The sequence below is a fragment of the Thermobia domestica genome, chromosome 17, assembly GCF_964235325.1.
Source record: "Thermobia domestica chromosome 17, izTheDome1.hap1.1, whole genome shotgun sequence".
NCBI lineage: Eukaryota > Metazoa > Arthropoda > Insecta > Zygentoma > Lepismatidae > Thermobia > Thermobia domestica.
In genome coordinates this window covers 86,654,024-86,661,420 of record NC_137470.1, presented here as the reverse complement: position 1 = coordinate 86,661,420, position 7,397 = coordinate 86,654,024, and positions in this window count along the sequence as shown.

Sequence of the window (7,397 nt, the reverse complement as noted above, 5' to 3'; positions counted from 1 at the left end):
ACTTCTTTCTATTCGTCAATGATCGTACTTTCTGAAAATTTAACAATCGTTCCGGTAACCGGTACCGTTGGGAAATTATATACCCATATATTCGAAAATATCCCTTTTCTAGAGGAAAATCCGAATTTTTATTCTTTTACTGGCAACCCTGCAATAGTAAAATTATAATTTATATTTGAAAAGTAACCTGTCAATATTGGGAATGTTTTCTGCAAATGTCGTCATGATCGAAGCGAGCCGAACTGTGAAAAAAAAATATATATATATTATCCCTTCTACCGAAATGCTGAAATTTTCCCTACCTTTACAACATGTACATTAAAAATGTAATATTGACTTCCGCATGCCGAAGAGAACTATAGGACAATGCATTCAGACAATGTAACTATCATTTCGGTAGTCTGTACTGGGGTGGGGGATTTTATGTACTGAAATATTGCACGAAAAATTCCCTTTCTGCAAAATTCCGACTTTTTTCTGCCTACAGCTGGCAATCCTGCAATAAATAACTTCACTGGGAATCCTCGGATAAATATAATCATAAAATATACGTTGACACCGACAATTTATATTCTATTCACATCCACACACACAAAAAAATGTTTTTCCCGTGGGATGACCGTATTGTCAAGAAATTTCGAAGGGGTAAATCTCACACGTACTTAGGGTACAAATGAATTGCGTTGTTGTTTTAATAGCAATATACAAAGAAGTGTAAAAACGGTTTTGCTGCCGTCGTTAAGCAAGTTGTACTTGTTGGATCTGGCAACAATGCGTAAAGCTCACTCAGGTGCTCACGATCCAATACCTGATCATTCGACGGGCTGAAAGTTGTTGGCGGCATGCGTGTGTGTCCGCGCTCTCTTTTACTGTACTTGTAATGTGTGTTGGTTGAGAGGTGGTTGGTGGTGAATGTATATACAGTAAAGTATTTGAATTAAACTGTGAATGTTTGTGTTATTTGAACGAATGTCGGTTTTAATGAAAATTCCCCGCACCTGCAAGAACAATTCTAATAAATTTTGTTACATTTGTGCAGACGCTATTTGTGGTAATAGAAGGCGACCACTTAGTGATGCAGTAAGGAAAGCCTATTCATTGTATTTCTGTTTTCGAGTGGGAGACCAAGACAAACCTTGGGCTCCACGCGTGTGTTGTACGTCTTGTTCTTCCGTACTAAATGCTTGGATGCATGGGAAAAACGTTTACATGAAGTTTAGTGTGCCTGCTATTTGGCGTGAACCCACAAATCATGTGTCTGATTGCCATTTTTGTATGACTCCGCCCTTGAAAAAAGGAATCAATACCAAAAGGAAGAGAAATATCGAATACCCTGACATCCCATCTGTAATTCGCCCTGTGCCTCATGGACAAGAACTGCCAGTTCCTGTTCCCCCAAACGCAACAACATCAAGCAGTGATAGCGAAAATGCTGATCCTACACATCCAGCCGAAGAAGTGCATCCATCCACCAGTGTTGTTGATCCTTCATTTACGCCATCTTCATCCAGCGAAACACACAAAATCACAAACGTGAACTCAGTGATCTGATTAGGGATTTAGACCTCCCGAAGTGTAAAGCTGAAGTGTTAGCCTCACGACTGCAGCAGTGGAACCTTCTAGCTGAAACAGTGCGAGTGTCAGTTTTTCGGGATCGTCAGAAAGAACTTGAGAACCATTTCAGTACTGAAGTTGACATTACATTCAGCAGTGATGTTGAAGGTTTGTTTCATGACCTACATATTTCATACAAACCGGACGAGTGTAGACTATTCATAGATGGTTCCAAAACAAGCCTGAAGGGTGTACTGTTACATAATAATAACGAAAGACGTCGCATATGCTGCTTTAGCGAAAGAAACGTACACTACGTTGAAATCTGTTCTACGCGTCGTTAGTTACAATCAGCATGAATGGCTAGTGTGTGGAGATTTCAAAGTAATTTCGATTTTATTGGGTTTGCAAGGAGGTTATACTAAGTATTGTTGTTGTATATCTGAGTGGGATAGTCGCGCAAGAGATAAACACTATACACAAAAGGAGTGGCCTTGAAGAACAGCTCTGATTCCTGGCTCAAAAAATATTGTCAATTAACCACTAGTGAACCCTCAGAAAATTGTTCTCCCACCATTGCATATTAAGTTGGGACTTATGACAGCGTTTGTAAAGGCAGTGAACACGAATGAAGCAGCATTCGGATATTTGTGCATGAAGTTTCCACGATTAAGTACAGAGAAGATCAAACAAGGAATATTCATTGGTCCATAGATACGCCAGCTCCTAAATGACCCTGACTTTGAGGCCACCCTAACCCCTGATCAGCTGCATGCGTGGCGTTGTTTCCGTAATTTGACCACATTATTCATGGGAAACAAGAGAGCCGAAAATTACAGGGACCTTGTGAATGAATTAATTCATGTTTATCAAAACATTGGGTGCAACATGACACTGAAAGTGCACTTTCTTCACTCACACCTCGATGTCTTCCCAGAGAACTGTGGTGCTTTCAGTGATGAACACGGCTAGAGATTTAACGGGGATATTTCTCTCATGGAACATCGATACACAGCTGAAATGTTGGTTGACTTCTGCTGGACGCTACAGAGGGATGCTCCAGACACAACCTACAAGAGGAAGGCAAAGAAACGGCGCATTCATTGAAGATGAGTGTATTCATTTATCATAGGCAATAAATTTGTGTACAATTTACTTTTGTGGAGCAATAACGAAGGTCCGAAGACCAATTTATTTTTTTGGCCAAAAATGTAGTAGACAGGGGAAATTTGCGGTATATTAGTTCAAAGGATAATATTTATTCTCAGTTCCGTCTTCTTGATGGCACATAATGTTACCAGTCTTAGAATAACTTTTCCAGCATTCTTTCCAGTTATTTAATGCAGGATTGCCAGCTATAGGCAGAAAAAAGTCGGAATTTTGCAGAAAGGGAATTTTTCGTGCAATATTTCAGTACATAAAATCCCCACCCCAGTACAGACTACCGAAATGGTAGTTACATTGTCTGAATGTATTGTCCTATAGTTCTGTTCGGCATACTGAAGTCAATATTACATTTTTAATGTACATTTTGTAAAGGTAGGGAAAATTTCAGCATTTTCGTAGAAGGGATAATATTTTTTTTTCACAGTTCGACTCGCTTCGATCATGACATTTGCAGAAAACATTCCCAATATTGACAGGTTACTTTTCAAATATAAATTATAATTTTACTATTGCAGGGTTGCCAGTAAATAAATTTAAAAAATCGGATTTTCCTCTAAAAAAAGGAATATTTTCGAATATATGGGTATATAATTTCCCAACGGTACAGGCTACCGGAATGATTGTTAAATTTTGTGAAAGTTCAGTCATCGACAAATAGAAAGAGGTATAACACATTCCGCAACGATAAATAGAAACGTAATTATACGTTCCTGAGTAAAACCTAACAAAATAAATGTGAAAAAGATGAATCTTTTAGGTAAATTCAACATTTACTGGCAACCCTGAGCTACCAGCTAATTTTAAGTGTGATATTCGTGTTCAGTGCCTTGAAATCTATAAAGATTGGCTACTTTCGTTTCTGTAATAAATCCACTGTAGACCAGTGTTATTGTTTTTTTTTTCTCATACAGCACTAGGGGCCATCGTACGGTCATTGCCTCAGGACCCTGCGCCGGAGTCAATAACCTAGTACCACCCCTCGATATTGTGGCAGGGGTATCTTCTGCCGTGTCGTGACAAAACGCTGTAACTTTGGCGAAGAAGTTTTGCGAAAATGAGCCTTAAAGTTTTCATCCGAAAATGTGATCTGTATCGTGTAGAACAAGTGTAACTAGGCAATAATGGTCAACCAGTCAATTTTCACCAAATTTAATCACACAACATGCATTTACGTAACATTACATGTAACCATGTGTTTCCAAAGTCAAGATACACTATTTCTACACGATACAGATCACATTTTCGGATGAAAACTTTAAGGCTCATTTTCGCAAAACTTCTTCGCCAAAGTTACAGCGTTTTGTCACGACACGGCAGTCTTGGTCCACACCCCTGAATTTTGACAAGATACCTTTGACCAAACACTTCAATTTTGGACATTGCCGAAACTAAAAAATGGTATGGTATGGTAGTATAGGACCAGGATGTGCACCTCTGTGAGTTTTGGGGATCCATCTCGTTCAATTTCATGAGTAAAAAATTGCCAAAATGTAAGTTTCGAAGGTCCTTACACTAATCTATCCCCTTTGATGAGGCCTCATTACATTACATTGGTTTTATAGTGTGTATAGGAGTTCATTTCCTTTCATAAGATATGGGTACCTTGGCTCACTCCCTAAAATTTCGGGAGAGATACCTAGGACTACTCAATTAAATTTTGGAAATTGTCAAAATTAAAAATTTGACAGGATCGAGGGTATGCACGTCTGTAAGTTTTGGGGGTCCATCTTCTCTTTCGTGGATAAAAAATTACCGAAAACGTAAATTTCGGAGGTTCTTGGCCTAATTTATTCCCTTCGATGAGGTCTTATTACCTTATATGATTATATGCGTGTGTACCGGGGTCTATTCCCTTTCATAAGGCATTGATACATTGGTGCACCCAACTTAAAACTTGGGAGGGTACATAAAGACACCTCTTAAATTTAGGAATTGTCAAAAAAAGAAAGCAAGAAATGGTAAATATTCTCTAGGATTCTAATATATTTGGTCTAGGAATTAATTCGTGCGGGTGGACAAGAGATGGCGCAACGAACGGAGCGTCCCACAGTTCCGTGTATCCACACATGTGTTGCAAACCCCTGTCATCGCGTATCGTTCGTAGTATAGGGCAGTGGATTAAAGCGTCAACAACACCAGTTTGTAGTTAAGTGAACATGGCGCAATTTGTGCCTGATAAAGTGTTTTTGCGGGGTGTCCTGCTGCATTACTTTAACATGCAGAAAAGTGCGACTGAAAGTCATCGTATTTTGGTGGAAGTGTATGGTGACCATGCTCTAGCTGAACGAACGTGTCAGAAGTGGTTTGCACGGTTTAGAAGTGGTGATTTCGGCTTGGCAGACCAAGAGCGAGCTGGACAGCCAAAAAAATTTCAAGACGAAGAATTGACAGCATTGCTCGAGCAGGATTCGTGTCAAACGCAGGAACAACTTGCAGCAGCATTAGGCGTTGATCAAACAACAGTCTCCAAACGCTTGAAAGCCATGGGAATGATTCAAAAGATGTCACATTGGGTTCCACATGAATTGAAAGACAGAGACGTTGAAAGACGAAAAACCATTTGCGAATTGCTGCTTCAACGACAGAGCAGAAAGGGGTTTCTGCATCGAATTATTACGGGTGATGAGAAGTGGATCCATTACGAGAACCCTAAACGAAAAAAGGCCTGGGTGAAACCAGGTGAACCAGGTCCATCACAACCAAAACGAGATATTCACTGTGCAAAGGTTATGCTGTGCATATGGTGGGATATGAAAGGTGTGGTGTACTATGAGCTGCTGCAACCGGGTGAAACTATGAATGGAGAACGTTATCGACGACAATTAATGCGTTTGAAGCAAGCTCTGGCCAGAACACGACCAGAATGGGAGAACAGACATGATAAACTTATTGTTCAACATGATAACGCTCGCCCACATGTCGCAAAACCGGTCAAAACCTATTTAGAAAATGTCGGATGGGAAGTTTTACCCCACCCGCCGTATTCACCAGACGTTGCTTCTTCGGACTACTACTTGTTCGATTGCATGAACAACGATTTGATTGGACAGCGGTTTACTTCTTCAGAAGATATCGAAACATGGGTCTCTGACTGGATCGCTTCCAAGGATGAGGACTTCTTTCGCCACGGAATCCGTACATTGCCTGACAGATGGGCGAAAGTGGTGGCTAGCGATGGACAATATTTTTCTTAAGGTATTTATGTATTTTGTGTTTGTACTACAGCTTCAATGTGTGCGTACCAACCGCACGAATTAATTCCTAGACCAAATATATCACTGTAAATTTGGGTGCTCCATGCTGTTCCCTGTAAAAACTCAACATTTTGAGATATTTGACCCAATTTATCCCCATTTATGAGGGCTTTATTCTGCTATATCATTATATATATTAGGGTGGTCCAAAAACTTTTTTGCGAATTTATTTCCACGTAGTTGCTAATATTGTTCCTTTCCTACAAGTATATTTCACTGCAAAAAATCAACTCAATTGGATAATATTTAGGGGTCGCTCAAGTTTTCGTTTCAATATAGATTTGAAATGTTTACTATAGTGTTTTCAAAACTAGAAACAAATTGACATTTCAGGAAGCACGTGGTACGCCGTAGCCACTTCGTGCTCATAACGCCATAGTTTGTGCATGTTGGGAGGGGGGCTCTGTGTGCATGTTATTTTTAAAATCACTTCCACGCACACAAAAATGAAAGACTAAAATCTACTAGCGGCTATGGAATGTTAAGGTCTGTTGCCAAGGAAACCCTCCACCCACTGTTGTTAAAATGACGTTTATGAATCGAACCTCACTGAGTGGCCGTAATAACTATGTGTCGTAGAGTCCCTTTTTCAAAACAAATCTGCACGTGTTTTTGAGCTGTCAGTTTGTTTCTAGTTTTGAAAGCACTTTAACGTGACGTAACGCCATTTTGAGGAAAGAAAACTGAGTTTGAACACTGTTAACATGGTGGTATCATAGGGTATGTCAAACTAACAGAGGAATGAAGGGAGAATTGATATCGAGTTGGAGTGTTGTGCATACATCAATCGAAAACACTAATGATGATGATTAAGAATCTGCAATGAAAAGTTTCCACATAAATGTATTGAAGGAGTTATGTCGATTTGTCACTTTTACATTTTGCGAAATTTTGTTGTTTTGAAATTAGTTAAGTAGGTGAAAACAAAACGATGAACTCAACTCACAGAGCTTGCTACCTTCTAAAGCTAATCATCTGTGTGAAATGCATAGTGAGAAAGCATCATAAGCCATATTGCACGCATAATAAAGTCCCTGTGTGGTACTGACATCTATGCCGTAAAGTGCGCAACAACTTCGATTCTCCCATGCCTAGCTTCGGACTGTACACACACGCGAACAGTTGTCAGTGTGCTCTCGCCGAGGTAACAAGGTGCTTGTTTTGATGTGTACTCAAATGTTGTTCATTTGTTACGTCAAGGTGCAAAATGCCGCAAATGAATATTGCCAACGTCTTGGAAATTGTAACTGAACAAGTCAGCGACTATATCCAGCGGAATCGGATCAAATCTGCTGAACAAACGTCAAGTGAAATTGACTTCGCATCCGCCATTAGTGACATGATTATTGAAGGCTGTGAAAAAGGCGATGTCATTTCAGAAACTTTGGTTTTGACAGACTTTCGCGTGATTGACGGTGATAC